Raw genomic sequence first — 21,952 nt, 5'->3', positions numbered from 1 at the left:
TCTAAGGCTTGTTGGTGGCCAAATCAAGCCTCTGGGGTTCATTCAGGAGTCAACCCAAATCCCTAGATGTCATTTCAGGTCAACTCAAACTTCTGGAGTGATCCTGTTCTGAACACCAGCTTCCAAGGGTCATTTGGGATCAATTTCTATGAGTTTTTGGTGGCCACCTCAAACCTCCAGGGGTTATTCTGGGATCAAATCAAGCATCCTGGGTTCATTCAAGGGCCAATCAAAGCTCTAGAAGTCATTTTAGGTCAACTCAAGCTTTTGGAATAATTTTGGCCTGAACCCCAGCTTCCAAGGGTTATTTGGGGTCAACTTCTAGGGCTTTTTGATGGCCAACACATGCCTCCAGGGGACATTTATGGGTCAAATAGAGCCTCTGGGGTTCATTCGGAAGGTCAGTCCAAACCTCTTGAAGTCATTTTAGGCCAGTGCTTCTCAAATAGTGGGGCGGGCCCCCCAGGGGGGGCGCAAGGCTCCGTAAAGGGGGGCGCGTTTGACCTCGGCAAACACTGTCATAACAAGCTAAGCCCCGTGTTTACAGTCGCGCGGGGGGGCGCGAAAAATGTTTTCTTCTTCCTAGGGGGGCATGACAGAAAATAATTGAGAAGCACTGTTTTAGGCCAACCCAAGTTTCAGGACCAGCTCCCTTCCCAAACTATGGTCACTAGCCACAGTCATCCCTGTCTTCAAAAAAGGAGACCCCAGCCTAGTTGAAAATTGCAGACCAATTTCTTTATGCTGCGTCACCTGCAAAGTAATGGAATCAATCATCAACCAATCTATCACCCTCCACCTTGAAACATACAACCTACTCTCTAATAAACAATTTGGTTTCAGAAAAAAAATATCCTGTAATTTACAACTTCTTCACTGGAAAAACTTATGGACTACAAATCTTGATCAGGGCAAAGCAATAGATGCAATTTACATAGACTTCTGTAAAGCTTTTGACTCAGTGGTACATGACAAACTTCTTCTAAAACTAAAATCCTACGGCATCTCCGGAGCCCTCCATAATTGGATAACAGCGTTCCTGTCAAACAGACAACAAGTGGTCAAAATAGGCAGTGCCCTATCAAATCCTGCTCCTGTCAATAGCGGCGTCCCCCAAGGCAGTGTTCTAGGACCAACACTCTTCATATTATACATGAATGATTTCTGTGACCATATTATAAGTAATTGTGTTCTCTTCGCCGATGATGTTAAACTATTTAACGCTACCAACAATGCGGCTACCCTTCAAAAAGACCTTGACTTTGTGTCGGAATGGTCAAAAATTTGGCAACTCCAAATCTCAACCAGCAAATGCTCTGTCTTACACATTGGAAAAAAGAATCAGAACACCAAATACAAGCTTGATGGACATTACCTTGTAGATGATCCTCACCCCGTCAAAGACCTTGGAGTTTTCATATCAAACGATATGGGCTAAGATCTCTTGTTGGGAATCAACAATTTGGCTCCTATTGATGTTGCCACTCATTTACTGGCAGTCTCAACAGCCACTAAACACACTAACATTGTGAGTGTAAGTGTATTTCTACAACGTCAGAATTTTCCTCGGAATTCACTTGAAAGCATGGAAGCATGGAAAACCAAAAGCTAAATTGACTATCCTGAACTGTTGCAGACTCCAAAACAATATAACTCCTTTTGTTGTGTCTGTGCCCCCCCACCCGAGCCGGGCCTGCTGCCAGAAAGTGACTTGGACAGTGAGGGGGAAGGGCCGTCAGAACTTACCTCAGAAGCACTGGCTTCCCTGGCTCAGCTCCAGGAGCCAGAGGCAGGCCAGGTGGAGGAGGAAACAACAGAAGCAAGGGTGGAGCAGGCCCAGGAAGTGCTGAGTCATGGAGCCACACCCCACACGATATAAAAGACAGCGAGAGCTGCTGTGTCTCTTTGTAACAGGCAAATCCACTAATTAAGAGCTGAAGTTTGTTTCTGAGTGACTCACCAGCGTCGTGGAAGATAATGGAGGCTCTTGGCAGACGCTGGCTATTCTGCTGCCAGAGCTGATAGTGCTGGCTAATTAAGCCATCACTCGGACGGAGGCGAGGGAGGACACAACACCTTTACAAACACAGACACAGACACAGACACACACACACACACACACACACACACACACACACACAAGCACACACAGAAGAAGGAGTAAGAACATTCACATTATCTGTCATTTTTCATGACTCCTCCTTTGTTGAAAGAAGTGGAAAAAATCTGAATACGGCTAATCTCACCCCTGGCTTCAATTATGCTACCAAGAGGTTGCTCCAAAGCTTCAAGCTGTCATTTCCCTTCTCTTGCTTCTCTTGAAGCTTCAGAGACAGAGGTAAGAGCCTGCCCAGTGGAGGGACATCATTACTAGCCAGTTAGGATAGCCTTGTTTTCAATCACATCACATGTTGAGCTGGTTCACCTCAGACAAGGTGGAGCACTTAGCTACAGTGGTGATGGGTATACCACAGGGGCGCTATTCAGCAGGTTCTGACAGGTTCTGGAGAACCGGTAGCGGAAGTTTTGAGCAGTTTGGAGAAGCAATAAATATCACCTCTGGCTGGCTCCAGAGTGGGGTGGGAATGGAGATTTTGCAATATCCTTCCTCTACCATGCCCACCAAGCCACACCCACAGAACCAGTAGTAAAAAAAAATGAATTCCACACTGGTACACCATTAGAAGACCTGAAAGGCCAGGTAAGATGGACAAAATCTCTCTTTGTGATGGCTGGGATTTAAAAATGACTTGAAGGCCCATAATCAATCAATGGCAATAGGGAACCATTTAAAGCTACCATAGTTTCATTCTTTTCAGACTAGGGGGCATCAGACAGGGCAGGTGTAAGCATTCTGCAAGTCCAAAGACACACATGAGAATCTCTTTGTGATTTCCTGCTCCACCTAGCTTTAATTTTTTAAAAGAGAATTCTTTCCAGCAGGGCATTTAAATAAGAAGCAGTCCTGCTGGAAAACAAAACTAGAGACTTTGCATCATCTTTTTTTTTTCAAGAATACCTCTTAGGAAATGAAAATGGTGGGGGGTTGCATTCAAGGCTTTGTCTGAAACTGAGTTGATCTTGTAAACTCCAAGCCTGCCGATGCATCATGAATGACACCAGGTAATACAAAATATTCCAGCCGAAAATGCTGCTTTCTGACATGAGAACTCTACAAATCCTTGAACTGGAAAGAGATGCTGTCATATTATTTTTTGTCTAAAGCTAGCTGAGATGACACCAGGGCACATGCTGTTTACATAATGACTTAAAGGGAGAAGAAAGGGGCTTTTCCCCCCCTTCAAAGTTCCTATATTTTGGTAAACTGATCCATCTAGTGATTCGAACTAAGCAAGAACAGATAGTTCTCCACTACCAAGGAGACAACACAATTTACAACCAGCCTAGCTAAAATTAGCCTGTGTGTGAATTTTCATGATTTACTTCTACGATCTGTAACGTTCTTTGGCATTTGGTCCAGGGTTTGGAGGCTGGGACAAAGTCACAGCATTGCTGGCTCTTCTTCATGAGCAGAATCTCCCTCTGGGTACCTATTTATGGAACACAAAACTATGGGAAGAATTCTTCTTTCTGCTTCATGTAGGTTTGTCACATAGTTTTTAAATCCCCAATCTTATCCAGAGATCCCATGCTCGTGGTTTTCCTCCAAATGCTATTTTTTTTTAATTTGCATTTATATCCCGCCCTTCTCCGAAGACTCAGGGCGGCTTACACTATGTCAAGCAATTAAAGTTTGAGCATGCTTAACTTCAGAGACCATATGTTTAGGAACATCCCAAATCAGTGGTGGGATGCAACTGGGTTAACAACTGGTTCGGTGAGTATGCGCTTTGCCTAACGCGCTTGCGTGCAGCGTTCAAAATACAGCCATTTGCTTACCTTCTAAGGCAGCCCCAGTAAGTAGAACCATGGAGGCCGTGCCGCACAAATCAGTTGAGCCAGAAAGAAGGAAATAAAGGACAGGATAGGGCACAGGATGGTGGGCAAGGCCAGCTGCTCTTCGGAGATACCAGTTCACCCGAATCAATCCAAACCGGCTGAATACCACCTCTGTCCCAAATGAGCCTCTGGTGGCTCAGACTGGTAAGACAGTCTGTTATTAACAGCAGCTGCTTGCAATTACTGCAGGTTCAAGTCCCACCAGGCCCAAGGTTGACTCAGCCTTCCATCTTTTATAAGGTAGGTAAAATGAGGACCCAGATTGTTGGGGGCAATAAGTTGACTTTGTATATAAAATGGATGAAGACTATTGCTTGACATAGTGTAAGCCGTCCTGAGTCTTCAGAGAATGCAAATTTAAAAAAATGGAAAGAATTTCTAAAATTCTTCTAGCAAGATGTTGGAGATAGGGAAGAAACAACGAAGTCCAAAAATTAGACCAGACGTTTAGGCTATGAGTTCTGCAGATTGAATGAAGAGACAAAGTTAGGTGTGCTTGGGAATGGATGTTACCTGATGTGTAGGGATGAGGTTGCTTCAGAATTGTCTACTACTAGTAACTTATACTGGAGCATTTAAAACGTTTCAACTTCATTCAAACTAATCAGGAGGATTCATAACGATATGAGGGAACTCATTGTCTTCTCCGTCCAGTCATGTTTTCTCGCCCGTTATTTGCCTAGACTCCCAGCTCCAAGCTGATTTTTTACCAAGCTTGTCTCCCACATCGTCCCTTTCCAGAAACAATTTCATTCATTCATGAAATACCTTTGACAGAAAATATATATTTCCCCTTATCTTTACTTCCAGAGAAATTCATCCCCACTTTTGCTAAACAAACAGTCTAGTAAGTTTCGTACTTTCGATGCCTCCCAGATGGATACCAGAAGAAAGAAATCGAAGTACTTGGCTTGTTTCATTGCTGGGAGGCACTTTTAATATTAACTTCTTGCTTTTGCGGCTTCAAATAATTTTGCTTTAGTTCTAACAAAATTTGCTAAGTTAATGTTCCTTAACTCAGGGATGGGGGAAAGTTAAGCAATTAGGCCCTACTAATAATGCCAGAATGGTAGCTTCATTTTGCAGATATGTGAGAACAGAGACTCTCTGCTTTTTTTTCTCAATTTAACAATTTGGTTCTTAAGTTGTTTTGGAAGTGCAAGAAACTCGCTGACATTTTTTTTCCTTTTGCAAAACAAGCTAAGACACTAAGCTACCACACATATAGAATAGAATAGAATAGAATAGAAAAGAAAAGAAAAAAGGATAGGATAGGATAGGATAGGATAGGATAGGATAGGATAGGATAGGATAGGATAGGATAGGATAGGATAGGACAGGACAGGACAGGACAGGACAGGATAGGATAGGATAGGATAGGATAGGATAGGATTTTTTATTGGCCAAGTGTGATTGGACACACAAGGAATTTGTCTTGGTGCATACGCTCTCAGTGTACATAAAAGAAAAGATACGTTCATCAAGAATCATAAGGTACAACACTTAATGATAGGGTACAAATAAGGTAGGGTACAAATAAGCAATCAGGAAACAATCAATATCAATATAAATCGTAAGGATACAAGCAACAAAATTACAGGCATACAGTCATAAGTGGAAGGAGATGGGTGATGGGAACAATGAGAAGATTAATAGAAGTGCAGACTTAGTAACTAGTTTGACAGTGTTGAGGGATTATTTGTGATGTGTGTGTGTGTGTGTGTGTGTGTGTGTGTGTGTTTGTGTGTGTGTGTGTAGGTCTTTGGTTATTCGGGTTTTCTCCCGCATAAAATTGGAAGTGTCTTGGCGACGTTTCGACGAAGTCTCATTCGTCATCTTCAGGCTTCAGCTTCGTGCTTCTGGGAGCAATGTGTGATTGCAGCTGTTTCTTCCTTTTTAACTGCTAGTGGGGGTTTGAACTGATTGGGTGGGAGCTTGGCTGTGCTCTGATTGGATGGGGTTTTTGTGCTCTGATTGGCTGGGGTGTGTCCTGTTTGGTGGGGGCTTGGTTGTGCTCAGATTAGTCTGAGTTGCAGGGGGATTTGAGCTGGTGAGCTGCACTGCTGCTGTTTGGCTTCGTGGTTGTGGTCGTGCTACATCTTCGTAGTGGGTGTCAGTCTGCTGCATGTATGGATTGGAGGGGTTTGAAATGGCTAATGTTGCAGCTGCGGTCTGGCTTCTGGTCCTTGGTCGTGCTTCCTGATCAGTGTGGGTTTGGGTCTGCTTTCTGGGTGGATGTGGTGGTGACATCCTGTGTGGACCTCGTGAGTGTGGGTCTGGTGTCATTCCTCGTGTTAGACACTCGTTTGTCAATAAGGGCAGGTTTCCAAATGGCTGGTAGGCGGAGGTATCATCTCGCTTGTTCATGCTGTGTGGGCGTTTATCTCGATGGCTTCTCTGATTATTCTGTTGTTAAAGTGTTCAGTTTTGGCGATAGTTCTGGTCTTTTAAAGTCAATATCGTGTCCTGTGACTTTAAAGTGTTGGACCAGGAAGAAGTTGGTTCCTCTTTTGAATGAGTTCTTGTGTTCTTCAATGCGCACTTATTCTTCTGTTGGTTTGTCCAATGTATGTGGTGGGGCAGGCGGTGCATGGGATTTCATATACTCCTTGATTTTCTAACTCAATTTTGTCTTTGGGGTTTCTTAGGATGGTGGATATTTTTTGGTTTGTGCAGAATGCTGTCTTGATGTTATGTTTGTGGAGGATCTTGCTGATTCTGTCTGTGGTGCCTTTTATATATGGGAGGAGGGCTGTGCCATTTTCTTGTTCTCTGTCTTGGGTTTTAGTGGGGGGTTCTTTTTGGATTAGTTTGGTAATCTTATTTCTCTGGAATCCATTGGATGTTAGTACGTTTGTGAGAGTGTAGTTCAGTTTTTAGGTGTTGTTCGTCAGCTAAGCGTTTTATTCTAGAGATGAGTGTCTTGGCTACGGAGTTGATCTGTGCTGGGTGATGGTGTGAGAGTGCGTGCAGATAGCGGTTTGTGTGTGTTTTTTTCTGGTAGATGGTGTGTCCTAGGGAGCCATTGGGTTTCTTGTAGACTAAGACATCTAGGAAGGGAAGTTGGTTGTTAACTTCTGTTTCCATGGTGAACTGTATTTTGGGGTGTAGGCTATTGAGGTGTGTGAGGAAGTTGTCAAGTTTTTCTTTCCCGTGTGGCCAGATTATGAAGGTGTCATCTACGTATCTGAGCCAGAGTTTGGGTTTGTGATCAGATTTTTCTAGTGCTTGGGTTTCAAAGTGTTCCATGTAGAGGTTGGCAATGACAGGAGAGAGGGTGATCCCATGGGTGCGCCTTCTATTTGTTTGTATTTTTCTCCGTTATAGATGAAGTATGTGTTGGATAGGCAGTGGTTGGTCAGATCTAGGATGTGCTTGGGGGTTATATTTGTTTTGGATAGCTGTCAAGGCTTCTTTGATTGGCACTTGGGTGAAGAGGATATGACATCAAAGCTCACGAGTAGGTCGCTGGGCTGTAAGTTTTGTTTCTTTATGATCTCTATGAACTGGAATGAGTTTTTACGTGTGAGGCGATGGATTCTGCATAGGGCTGTAGTTGTTTGGCGAGAAATTTGGCTAGGTTTTGTAGAGGTGAGCCTATGGAGCTGACTATGGGTCTGAGTGGGGTTCCTTCTTTGTGTATCTTGGGAGGCCGTAGAGCTTAGGGCATCTGGATGATTTCTCTCTGGGAATGATTCTTTGTTGGATTTCTTCGCTGATGGGGAGGCTTTTATTTTGGATCTAGTGGTTTTTCTAGGTAGGTGGTGGGGTCTGTTTTAGGGGCTTGTATGCAGGGTCTTGGAGTAGGTTGGTTAATTTGGTTTGGTAGTCAGATGTGTTCATAACCACCGTGGCGTTGCCCTTGTCTGCTGGTAGGATTATTATGCTGGTGTCTTTTTCAGGTTAAGTAGTGCTGTCTGTTCCTCTTGGGTAAGTTGCTTTTGGGTGGCTTGCTGCAGAGGATGTTGGTGATTTCGAGTCTGATTTTGTTAGCATCATCGGGGTTGATTTTGGTCAGGCTGGTTTCAACTCCGCATATAATGTTTTCAGTGGGGATGTATTTTGGGAGTGACTGCAAAGTTGAACTTTGGAAAGGACATCGGTTTCAGCTTTGGTGAGGATCCTATCTGAGATGTTATGCACTGTTTGTTTCATGTGTGCTGTGAGGGTGGAGGGGTTTGTTTCTGGCGTTCTTGTAGTCTTCGGAGTTTGTTGGTGTGTGTCTGTCTTGAGGGTGGTCTGTGTTTCGCCTCCAGACGGCAAGTTGTTTGGATTTGTCCCAAAGTGCAGGGTGGATCTTGTTGCTGAGTTTGAGGTGAAGTGTGAGGAGATCTTTGTTGATTTGATCTAGGAGGAATCTTTTGTGTGAAGTTCATTTCTGATTAAGGCCAATTCTGTTCTTTTTAGGATGTGTTTGGCTGCAGAGTTGGAGTGGAATTTCAATTGGAAGCATGTGGGGATTAAATTTTGATCTCGGCAGTTGCGTAGGAATGCAAGGTCACATAAAATGGAAGCTCTTTGGACTTCTAGTTTTTCATAGGTCCTGGTCAGATGGTGGATTTCCTCCCCGTAGAGGTGCAATATTTGTTTTCTGAGGTTTTCGCGGGTGTTTGTATGTAGGTCTTTGGTTATTCGGGTTTTCTCCCGCGTAAAATTGGAAGTGTCTTGGCGACGTTTCGACGAAGTCTCATTCGTCAAGCCTGAAGATGACGAATGAGACTTCGTCGAAACGTCACCAAGACACTTCCAATTTTACGTGGAGAAAACCCAATAACCAAAGACCTACATACAAACACCAAAACCTTAGAATATATATATATATATATATATATATATATATATATATATATATATATATATATATATATATATATATATATATATATATGCCAAGACCTATATATATATATATGCCAAGACCTACATACCTATACCCATGAAAATGGCATATTCGGGTCTGTTCCCATGTAAGGTTGAGAATATCTCAGCAACGTTTCGACAAGGTCTCACTCATAATCTTCAGGCTGGTGCTTTCAGCTTCGTGCTTGCACGAGCAAAGCTTGGTCGGAGCTGCCATCTCTCTATAAATACTGGTGAGGAGGTGGGGAGTGTTGTTGTGAGCGGGTTGGTTGGCCGTGTGGTTGCATCTTGATTGGTAGATGGAGTGAGTGTTTGCAGATTGGTCGGCTGTTTCGTAGCATCCTGTGTGGGTGTGGTCCTAGTCTTTTGTGTTGTAACAACCTGGTTAATAGGCTGTGTGGGCATAGCTGGGTGATCATGTGACTGAGTGGGTGTGGCCAACATGATGTCACTCAGGTCGGTTAGGGTTAGGGTGCCTGGCCTCTCCTCAAAGGTCTCAATGAGATACAATTTGCCTGTTTATTTATTTGCTACTACTGAACATCCGAAATATACTATTTAATCCTATGTATCTATGCCATATGTGTACATACACACACATACACCTCTTCTAAAACTATACACATTCTACCTCACTTACTACATTTGGAAAAACACACCCAGAGTCCACTTTCTGCCACACATTTAACTATAACTTCTGTACATTTAGAACACTACACACACCTTCAGATGTTCTTCCGTAACTTGCACATGACTGTTAGAGCCAGGAGAGGTCATGGATTGAGTAAAATGTGGTGAAACTCACTTAACAACACTCTTGCTTAGCAACCAAAATTTTGGGCTCAATTGTGGTCGTAAGTCAAGGACTATCTCTGCCTTCCTCTGCATGGCAGCCTTGTCCTAGTAAACTCCTTCTCCTTTCTGGAAATTTTTCTCTTTGTTAGCGGCATCAAAATAATCCAGACAATATAAGGTTTCCTGCTGGAGAAGGGGGTTGGACTAGATGGCCCCCAAGGTCCCTTCCAGCCCTAGATTGCTATCCTGTTTCAAAGCTCTTCTGAAGTCACATCTAGTGCCAGGGTTTGTGGTTTTTCCTTCCTCTTCTCTCTTTCTCTCTTTCTCTCTCTCTTTGTTCCTTTTCTTTCTCTCATTCTTTCACACATTTTAGGAATCACATCTAAAGGACCTCTAGAAGTCTTGTTCAAAACTGATTGTACTCCATGACAAAAGCTTTAGCTCAGATTCATTAACGACTATAAATGATCCCATTTAGAGAATTTAGGTGTTTTTTTTTAAGAATGTGGAAATGAGCAAAAGAATATAGTAGAGGAAGGAAGGAAGGAAGGAAGGAAGGAAGGAAGGAAGGAAGGAAGGAAGGAAGGAAGGAAGGAAAGAAAGAAAGAAAGAAAGAAAGGTGTTCAGTTCTTAATATTTGAATGTATCTTCTTAATAAGCATACTAGTAATAATGTATTAGAATATTTCCTTTCTCCCTCCCTCCCTCCCTCCTTCCCTAAAAGTTATTTGGAGCCTCATACAATTCTTTCTTTCTTCCTCCCTCCCTCCCCTCTCATTCCTGTCGTGTCCCACTCCTCCGCTGATGGCCGGGTCGGGGAAGTCCGTATCAAGCGTGCCTCTGCAGCTCTGCCAAAGTCCTATCAGAGTTCTCAAGGCAGGCAGGAGACCAGGAAGTGACTTCAGCAATCCAAGGTAGACTTTGCCTGACTCAGAGAATGCCAGAAAGCAGATCCTTTATATAGGCCATAGGGTGTGACTCCATGACTCAGCACTTATCCAGGCCTGCCCCTCCCTTCCTTTTGCTGACGCCGCCTATCAATTCTCCTGAAGCGAGGATCTCTCCAGGCTCCAGCTGTTGGCAATTCACATTCCTCAGGCTCACATGCTGTGGGGGAGGGGGAGGGGTCTAGTTTGTCCATTTGCTTGGGCATGGAGCCAGGGCTGGGGGCTGGAGGCACGTCAGGCCCTTCGTCTTGCTCAGCCTGTCTGGGCATGGTGCCAGGGCTGGGGCCTGGAGGCATGCCAGGACATTCCTCAGTGTTCGGCAGGAGATAAGAGGGATCCGGCTGTGGGGAAAGCGAGCGAGACACAACAATTCCCCTCTCCTTCCACCCATCTCATTTCCAGTTCCTTCCTTCCTTCCTTCCTTCCTTCCTTCCTTCCTTCCTTCCTTCCTTCCTTCCTTCCTTCCTTCCTTCCTTCCTTCCCATTCCCTATTGCAGTATATTATGTGCCATTCAGCAAAGGTCTTAATACTTTGGCTTTGAATAATCTTATTGTTACGGTTAGGATTTTATGTTATAAATATAACAAGTGGTATTAAACGCTTTCCATCACCTGGAGGGGGGAAACAGGGACATTTGTTTTGCAACCTATTCAGGCAAAAAGGTTGTTAAAAATGCTTTTAAAAGTAAAAAAAAAAAGGCTCTGACGATTAGGCAGCTCAGCTGTGATTGTCAGAGCCTTTTTTTTACCTTAAAAAAATTTTTTTACAACCTATTTGGTTGAATAGATTATTAAAAAAATGCTTTTAAAAGTAAAAAAAGGCTCTGATGATCACGCAGCTCAGCTGTGAGCCTTGCCACGTCCCCCACCCCAAGACAGCTCTTCAGCCGAGCTCAGCAGGTCTCCCTCCCGCACCGCCAGCGTCGGCTTTACCTTCTAGATCTTCCACGCACCTTCCGGCAGTGGCAAGAGACAGTAGCTGTGGCCTCAGCAGGAGAGGGCAGTGGCGGTGGGGAGGGTAAAGCCAGTGGCCTTGGCGGTGGATTCGGGAGCTGCTGGCAGGCAGGAGGGGGCCGCCCAGCCCAGCAAGCTTCACAGCCATGGAAAAAGCTGCTGCCATCGCCGCCATGACTTGCAAGGCAATGGGATGTGCATGTGTGAAGAACATGGTGGTGACAAACATGGCGGCTAGGGCTAGTGAGCGGCAACTGGTGGGACCAGTTCTGTGACTGAAGGCAAATTTTTACTACCGGTTCTCCTGGACCAGTGCAAGCCCAGAGCAACCCACCACCAAATAGGTGCAGCTATTTCAAATGCCTATGTGCATTTGAAATAGCTGGACCTCTGTGATAGAAAAAGACTAAGCTCCAGTTCGAAAATGGCATGCAGTGTCCCTTGTTTGGTTTTGACTTCATGAATCATGAATCCAGCCATGGCTTATGGCAGCGGTTCTCAACCTGTGGGTCGGGACCCCATTGGGGGTCGAATGACGATTTGCCAGGGGTCGCCTAAGACCATCGGAAATATGGGAAGTATAATTGTGAGTTGAAGAATCGCGCTCCAATGGTTGACTCCACAAGCCAGCTTCAGGCTCTTAAAATCACTAGCCGAATTTGGCTTCAGGCGCGATGAATTAAAAAAGAGAGAAATCTTTGCTCTAATGTCTCCCTCTCAAGCCAGCTGTAGTCACTCCCAATCGCTAGCCTAATCTGGCTTCAGGCGCGATAAATTTAATAGGGGAGGAGTCTCCGCTGTAATGCCTCCATCCTCAAGGCAATCACAAGCAGTTCAGATCGCTAGCCAGTACGGCTTCAGGCGCGATAAATTCAAAACAAAAATAATTTTATGGTTGGGGTCGCCACATCGTGGGGAATTGTATTAAAGGGGTCACCACATTGTGGGGAATTGTTTTAAAGGGGTCGCAGCACTATAAAGGTTGAGAACTACTGTGTCGTGTCCCACTCCTCCGCTGACGGCCGGGTCAGGGAAATCCGAATCAGGCTTGCCTCTGCAGCTCTGCCCAAAGTCCTAGCAAAGTCCTCAGAGCAGGTAGGAGACCAGAAAGTGACTTCAGCAAGATAAGTTCGATTTTTGCCTGACTCAGAGACTGCCAGAAAGCAGATCCTTTATATAGGCCATGGGGTGTGGCTCCATGACTCAGCACTCATTAAGGCCTGCCCCTCCCTTCCTTCTGTTGCCTCCGCCTATCCAGTCTTCTGATGTGAGGGTCACTCCAATCAGCAGCTGTTGGAAATAAACTTTCCTCAGGCTCACATGCTGTGGAGGAGGGGGAGGGATCTAGCTGCTCCGTTTGCCTGGGCATGGAGCCAGGGCTGGGGCCGGGAGGTGCTCCCTCCTCTGCAGCCTGCGTGGGCATGGAGCCAGGGCTGGGGCCGGGGGGTGCTCCCTCCTCTGCAGCCTGCGTGGGCATGGAGCCAGGGCTGGGACCGGGAGGTGCCCCCTCCTCTTCAGCTTGTCTGGGCATGGAGCCAGGACTGGGGCCGGGAGGCATACATTCCTCCGTGTTCGGGAGCAGATAAGAAGGCCCCGGCTGTTGTGAGAGCGGGCAAGACACAACATACTGGCTTATGGCTTGGGAGCTGAGAGGAACCGCAGTGACTTCGTGTCATGCAGGAACCTCATGATCAACTTCAAAGAGGAGAAGCCATTGATGAAGCTATGCAAACACTGAAAAGCTTGACTCTCCTGGAAAGGAAATTTAGAGAGAGAATATGGAGCTGAGATGAAGCTAAGTCAGAGTCAATGTCATCCAGATTTCTGATGCATAATAATACACAGTGTCAAGGCTATAGAGGAAATATAAATGTTAGATAACTATAAAGGTCTTCTCAGATGAGGAAAGAAGTAAAGGCAACGTTTAAATATGTAAGCACTTACTTCAATAAACATATTTTGGAGAAAAAAAATCTGTTTGAACTTGTTAAAAAAGATCTATCTGTGCAAAGATATCCTGTTTGAGTCAGTTCTGCACATTGCATGTTCTAAAAGCTGGAAATCCCTCTGTCAAAAGTTCAGGAAGTCATGCACTGATATCACCTCTCAATCTTCATGATAAAATCTTAAGATCTAAACTACCCTCAATGGAATCAAGAAGATGGTGGCACCATGTGCCTTTAGCCTTTGTTCTGCAGAACCACAATCTTTCTTTGGTAGTAATTCCATCATAGCAGTTCTGAAACCAGCATGTTTCCTCTAAAATAAGATCCAGTTACTCTCCAATCTTTTCCGCTATCTTGGCAGGCCTGGAAACCTAGAGTCTCAAAGGCAAAACCATGTCCTTATATTTTGCTCAATTTTACTTGATGACTTGCTAGTTGGACTGAAATGCTCAATAGCTGCTATGCAGATACCAGGAGGAACTGGTGTGATCAGTACTAAACTCAGCTCCTCGCTGCCAAAAGTGTTGATTGGAAATCTTGCTTTCCAAAGGATGAATTTTGAGTAGAATGGCAATGGATTCATCTTCTTTTTAGCTTGCTGGAGCCCAGAAAGGCCCAGGAGATAAAAGATTTACCTGATCTGAAGAGAAACCAGAGCATAAAGAAACTCTCTTTCAACCACTGAGTTGAATGAATATTCATATATGAATCCTTGATTCGTTTTTCCTTCTTTGATGTTCTTCTAGTTGCCACTGTGTTTGCAGCAGCCGTTTCAAAGAAATCAGACTTTTTGAAAAGAATTAGGAGGAATTCCCCTTGATGGTGCATGTTTAGTGAAGAAACACCTGTCCAACTTTTCATTAAATCTATTTAGAGAAATGCTTGCTATTTATTTTGTTGTTAAGCAAAAGGACCATTCAGGCTGGGAGAAGCAACCTAACCGGGTCTATTAGCATATTATGGATGGCTAGAACACAGGTCCCAGGGCTATTGCAGCCATCCGGAGTTAAACAAATCATTCTCTTTGGATACTTCCAGGGATTTTACAAAATATTAGATGGCAGGAAAGAAGAGGGCGTGCATAAGAGCACCAGCATGCCTACCGTTCCTGTCCTAATGTTCCCTTTGGTTGTATCCAATTTGTAGGGTTATTTCATGCTTATACTTATATATATTGTTTTGTTTGACAAATAAATAAAATAAAATAAAAATAAATAAGAGGCATATGGTGACAACTCAGCAAACATAGATACAGTGGTGGGATTCAAATAATTTAACAACCGGTTCTCTGCCCTAATGACTTCTTCCAACCACCAGTCCACCAAACTGCTCAGAAAGTTAATAACCGGTTCTCCTGAAGTGGTGCGAACTGGCTGAATCCCACCACTGCATAGATATAGTGTGGACTTCCATAAGATGAGTGTTTGAATGACTTTAGTATCTGCAAAACCCACTGCATTAAAAACAACAACAACCCCTTGATATGAATCCCTGGGGTGGGTTTTTACATATCCACTAGGCCCATGCTAGGACAGGGGTCTCCAATCTTGGCAACTTTAAGACTTGTGGACTTTAACTCTCAGGAATTCTGGGAGTTGAAGTCCACAAGTCTTAAAATTATCAAGGTTAGAGACCCCTGTGCTAGGATACTCCATTCCATTCCCCACTTTTCTGATTTCTCTAATGGCGGAACCTCTGTATTCAGTGGCCATTAAATAGGTCCAAACTTTATTGAACTAGTTTGGGGTCTCTGGCTCTTCAGTTTTTTTTCTTCTATTCTTTTGCCTGCTTTGCCTGTCTTAGACTTCCCCCCCTCCCCCACCCTGTCTTCTCATCACTCATCCTGGACAGCATCACTTTCACGATATCATATCGCTTGAAAAATGAGTTTGCTGTTTGTATGTAAGCTGTTCCGTGCAGTGATTCTGCTTGACAGGGTGGAAGAGATCCATGAGGGAATGACGGACCAGTTGATCTACATGGACGCCCTTTTGCATCAAACATGGAACAGTAGCTATTTAATTTTGGTTTCTAAAATTGCCTCCATGGGATAGAGGGATACATGGGATGAAGCATGCATTGGACTTTTGTGAAATCATACCTTCCTAAGCTTCATTTTTATTTAGATGATAGATAGATAGATAGATAGATAGATAGATAGATAGATAGATAGATAGATAGATAGATAGATAGATAGATAGATGAAAAAATAAGGTGACTAAGATTGAACCATTCTTGGTTTATTAGCTGTTCAAAGCAACTGGTTATTTTGAAAAAGAGAGAAAAACTGTAATTTGAATTAGAAATTGCAAAGCATGCTTCACTGGTGAATTTACTTTTGGAGATTACAGAATGTTCTGTTTTGGAGGGAGCTTTAGAAACAGCTTTGGTAGATGTGGAGATCATGACTGCAGATACAACTGAAGAGACTTGATTGAGAAGAATCAATGGAGAGGCCTTTCCAAACATTCCAGCTGTTTTCCAGAGTCAGCTCTCCCACCAGTTCTGGGGCTCCTTGTGAACTTGGATCGGCCTTGGAGGATGTCACTGCTAACGGTCAGGATGCAGGAACCAAGATCCTAGTGTTGGAAGAAATATCCAGGTTCCAAGCCGGGTGAAAGGCACTGGAGATAAAACGGAGGCTGGAGGCTGATTGAAAAGAAAGGTTCTCTTTATTGATGAAGCAGAACCACCAACCACATGTGATTCTGGGCAGCTGACAAAATGGAATTGAGAGTGAGTGGATTTTTATACCTTCTTTGGGGCTTTGTATTTAAGCTTCCTGTTCCTGTGCAAGAAAATGTCCTTTAATATGCTATTGGCTGTTATCAGATTCCTACGGGATCATGGCTGGCTCTATTGGCAAAAGAGGAAATGCAAATCCCGTCTGAGCTAATTTTGTCAACCTTTTCTTTGTTGCTTGTCTGGAGATTGAAAGACTCAGTCTTTCTGAACGGATAACCAAATCTGCATTTCTAAAAGCTGGCCTCCTCAGTTTCTGCTTGGGGCAGGGAAACAGGGGCTGGTTTCTGCCTCCCTGAAGATTTTTTTTTCATTTCACAATAAAAAAATATATTTTATCCTGCCTTTTTTAATATTTCCCAAAATATTTCATTCTTCTGGGGGGAGGGCTTCCCACACTGCTTATGAAATGTGCATTCTAGTCACAGGAATTATGAAAAGCATTAGAGCCCCAGTGAGAAGCCACCATGTCCCCTGCATTGCTTAGAAGTGATTGGGAGGAGAGGAAACTTTTCTACCTTGGGTATAGATGATGAAGTTAATCTGGGAAAACCACACATTTCAATTTCAGATTGAGACAGGAACCATCTGCTAAGGACTTTTCAGGGCTGCCTTTACTCTGGGGATAGGCAACTTGACAAATGCTGGTGTGAAATTCTAGTAATAACTGACATATAAAGAGAAACAGATACATATATATATATGGGGGGGGACAAAGATAATTATAGCAACAACAAAGCAACAATGAGTTTAAAGACACCTGTTGTTTGATTAAATTTGCTTTTTCTTATAGATATTATATGGCATTGTTTCCTTCTCCCACACCCAGAGACACTACCAATTAGAATTCAAATACTTTTGGGCTCTTCTTGGTCTTATGACACTGGCTGTCCTCCAGAGTCCTCTTTGTCCCTTCACTTTGGCTCTGCTCAGCTGGCTTCCTTCGATCTGCGGTTGGTCCTCCTCACATGGCTGGCTCTTCAAGACTTCACTTGGGTGAAGAACACCTAAACCACAAAGGGAGCAAAATAATCTGGTGCTATGTCCCACTCCACAATGGTAAATTGCACTGAATTAGTGGGAGTCACACCTGAATAAAGATGCATAAATCAGGGCGGTGTTTTCTGCACAACCGGAAGTCTTCCCTTTAGCTTTAGTCTAAGGGCCTATTCCAGTGTTGGCAAACCTTTTTGGTATCGAGTGCCAAAATGGGAGTGCGCGTGCCAGAAACCAGAAGAGCAGCCACCTGGTGCACATGCGCACGCCAGGAAGATGATCTTCCAATTTCCGGTGCGCGCATGTGCGTTGGCCATCTGGTCTTCCGGTTTCTGTTGCGTATGTGCATGTGAAGACCAGGTGGCCAGTATGCATGTGCGTGCTGGAAACCAGAAGAGCAGCTACCCAGTGTGCATACATGTGCCAGGAAGATGATCTTCAGGTTTCCAGCGTGCCATCTGGTCTTCCAGTTTCTGGCATTCCCACGCATGTGAAACCAGCTGGCCAGTACACTGGAACCTGGAAGAGCAACGGGCAACAGCTTGCATGCCCAGAGAGATGGCTCTGCGTGCCACTTCCGGCACTTCGTCATCAGTGGCCTATTCAATCCGGGGACCCAGAGTCAACCATCTGCAAAATTGGTCCACCATACAAATGCAAATAGTATGAAGATCTTGTTTCAGGAAGGCATAAAATATAGTCTACGAAAGCTAAGTATTATAGCTGCATCAGATAGACATGACTATACTTCTCCTAACCCTTAAGAAGAAAAACAATGAACCATATGTCATACTTGCTGTCCGAAAAGTACTCCTGTTCTAGAGAGATTTGTAGTTACCGGGGGTGGGGGGATCTTAGCAGCTCTGTTAAATAGCTATATTTATTATGTATTTTGCCACTTTAGAAAACAGATAATCATATAGGTGAGTGTCCCAAAGGTGTTTTTCCAAGAGGCTACTGGACTTGTACTTGACTCTTCTTCGACTTGCTTCTTGGATGAGAAGCGAAACATATTCAAAGAAACATATTCAAAGAAGAGCAACAAAGATGACTGGAGGCTAAAACATATGAAGAACAGTTGCAGGAACTTGGTATGTCTAATTTAGTGAAAAGAAGGACTAGGGGAGACATGATAGCAGTGTTCCAATATCTCAGGGGTTGCCACAAAGAAGAGGGAGTTGGGCTGTTCTACAAAGCACCTGAGGGTAGAACAAGAAGCAATGGGTGGAAACTGATCAAGGAAAGAAGCAACTTAGAACTAAGGAGAAATTTCCTGACAGTTAGAACAATTAATAAGTGGAACGACTTGCCTGCAGAAGTTGTGAATGCTCCAACACTGGAAATTTTTAAGAAAATGTTGGATAACCATCTGACCGAGATGGTGTAGGGTTTCCTGCCTGGGCAGGGGGTTGGATTAGAAGGCCTCCAAGGTCCCTTCCAACTCTGTTGTTATATTATTATTATTATTAAAAACAAGATAACCCAGTTGCCTTTTGAAAAAGCACCTCTGGGACATCTATGACCTGATTGACTGAGAATCTCCATAGACATATAGGTGAGCGCTCCCCTACATCAGAATCTTCTGAATCCATTTTATCAGATAACTGCATGATCTAACCATGTAAATCCATTAAGTCAATGCAGTTTAGCTGGAGTCATTCTTAGTATGCAAAGACCCTTAGAATGTTATCACAGTCTTTCTTTTAATTACAGGTGGTCTTCAACTTACAACTGCAATGGAGCCTGCCTGTTATGGTCATAAGTCATGACAATGCAGCTCACCCAAGTGACGGATCTAGTTTTATGACCCTGTTTTTGCAGTGGGTGTTTAGTAAATCCCTGCAATGGTTAAGCGAATAATCTTAGCTATTAAACAAATCCATGGTCATTAAACAAACCCACTGTCACTAAGCTAAGACTACCTATATAGAATAAAAGTATCTTCTAGCTTAAGATAGAGATCTGAACTAAGAATATAAGGTTTCTGAGACCTATGTTGCAAATCCATATCAAGAAAATCATATTGCCAACTTTTCTTTATATGTTTTGCTTTTTTCCCCCTTTATCCACTGCCCTGTGCTGCTGAAATGTCGTGGGAGTTTTTGTCATCGTTTTGCGTCCTGGGCAGGAAAACTGCTCAGACTGACTTTTGGTAGGACCAGCATCTGCTAAGATCAGAGGAAGTCCCAACAAAGTGTTGTGCTTTTTCATGCTCAGATTCAGCTTCTGACTCTGAATTGCAGCAACTTTACCAGCATTGCTGAAGTTCCTCTTCCTCCCTCCAATGTCTGCATGTCTTTGTCCAAAGACAACAGGTTCAAAACTCATGGGAATGAAAAAGAAGAACTTCTGAAGGTCATTGATGAAAAGCTGCTAACAGAAGACCTTTGATGTTTTCCCATTGTTGTTTTGAATTCTTAAACTTGACTGCAGTGCCAGAAATGTTAAAAATGCAAAACGAAGCAAACAAAAACAGCATATTGGTGAGATTGAAGGTTGCATATTGATACACAGCGGTCCTCTTGGGACGCTCTATCTGTATGGATGTCTCCCATTCACAGAAACAATTTGCAGTTCGTTACCAGTTTGGTAATCTAAGACTGAACTGACAGCCAGGGATTCTCCTAAGGACGCGGGAGGCAAAAACTATCAGGCTTGAGAAGACTGAGATTGGTTCAAAGCAGGCTAAATTTATCACCAGAGTCTGAAACACTTGAAAATAAAGAAGGATGCCACAGTCATTTCATCACACACTGCTCTGAAAACTCTCCCACCCTCTTCCAGTCCAGAGGCATGGAAGCTTCTGAAATTTTCATTGGAGATGCACATTATTTGACCCTGGATATAATCCAAAGATTGAAGGGCAGCCTTGCTCTAGATGAGGGAGGTAAGGAGAGTTAAGTAATGGGCCATCCATAATTTAATGAAGATTTCCCAGCAAAAAACACTCTTCAATCTAGATAAAGTGGTAAACTCAGGAAGAAGGTGGCCCTTGAAAGAGGCAAACCGCAAAATGTGGTGAGCCTCAGTGTAGACCTTGTCATACTATGTCCTTCATAAGAGAAAACATCTAGCCTTACCCACCCTGGTTTTTTGTAGAAAACTGAACCGCCTCTCTACAGCTACCAGTCATCAAAAATTGCCTGCTGAAGTAACCAAACCTTGAAACATCCTAAATTTGTACTTCTAGAAGGAAGGGGTCCTGACATAAGTAGGATGCTGTCTTCAGATTCCACTGAAAGTGGGTCTTAGGAAGCAGCAATGGTGGGTTTCTCCCAGTTCTCCCGGTTCGGGTGAACCAGTAGTGGTGGTGGCAGGAGGCTCCAACCACCCACCTGGACGTCATCACGGATGCTCTGCACACGCACTCACACGCACTCAGTTCTGAACCAGTAGCGAAGGTAAGTGGAACCCACTACTGGGAAGCAGCATCCCATTGAGGTTGCCTGTTGCCAAAAACTAAGAAGATTAGGTATTTTGGTAGAGATCACAAGGTGTAGGAAGTTAGCACCCACCCCTCTGCTAGGAAAATGAGATATTTTAGGAAATATTGAAAGGGCAGAATATTTCCCCTAAAAGAGAGGCAGAAACTCAGCCCCCCCCCCATCTTTGTCAATGGGCCATTAAGGCCTGGGCCAGTCTATTCTACCTAACAAAGATCTACCTCCTTCAGGCAGAGCCATAGCAGGGCTTGCCCAAAGCCTCTTCATTACATCATCAACCAGCAAGAGTCAACCAAACTTGGGACTCAAAAACACAGCCTACAGAGTTGCCCCTGCATGGCCCAACGGGAGCCTGACAACCAATCAGAATACAAGTTCAAATTCAAAAGCCCAGAGAGGGTGTAAAACTCAGGCACTCTCAGCATTTCTCCCCCTTTTTTTCCCCACCCAAGATCTTCAAGGCATGTGACCTCTCCACCATTAAAAACCATCTTTCCAAGCAGCCACCATGTTTCCAGTGCCTTTCTCCCCACTTGGAACTGAACCCAGAAGGACATTTCTTCCAAAAAAAGGTTGTGCCCAATCAATGCAAACACAGTTGCGTTGATGAAGTCATGATAAATTAGACTTGGCTCACAGGAAACCTTTCCTTTACTCTTCCTGAGGCTGACTCAGAACCCATCAGTTCCTTTGTCCTTAACTCAGGAGATGAACGACAGTTGTCATTTGGGTTCTGTTGACTCAGAAAAGTGGAAAAAGCTAAAAGTCAGCCTTCAGCTACATAGACTTGGAAATTCTTGTTCTGCTGTGGATGACCGAGGGAGCTGATCCTTGTCTGTAAAGTGGTTTGGAAAGTAGCTAAAGTCTATCTGGGAGTCATCTCTAATGGAGTCCTGAGGAAGGACATCAACACTTGAAAAGCAGGGATTTACTGCCAGAATGGAGTGTGAAGGTGCACCAGCTGTTGAGCTAAAGTTTGGAATCTTATATCACAGAATTGGTTTCACTGAACTGTCCTTTGATACCAGATTTAGATTATATAATAGTAGCATTTCCTTTATCTTATTGGTTTGCTTGAGACTGCAGTTTTAAGCGGTCAAATTACTTAGATTGCTCTTCCCAGCAAATTCTATTCAGTAAAAGCTTTTCTATTTTGCACTTCACACACCTCCAGGGAGCTGGAGCATTTACAAATGAGAAAACAAGGCAACTTCAAAGTGAACAACCACAAAGGTTCAAAAAGAAAAAAAATGAATTCACCCATTTGGTCCATCAGCTCCTGAAACATAATACATAATGTTAAGGAAAG

This window comes from Ahaetulla prasina, chromosome 6, assembly GCF_028640845.1.
Source record: "Ahaetulla prasina isolate Xishuangbanna chromosome 6, ASM2864084v1, whole genome shotgun sequence".
In the NCBI taxonomy this organism is placed as follows: Eukaryota; Metazoa; Chordata; class Lepidosauria; order Squamata; family Colubridae; genus Ahaetulla; species Ahaetulla prasina.
The sequence above is the reverse complement of the archived record's forward strand: the minus strand, read 5'-3'. Positions refer to the sequence as shown.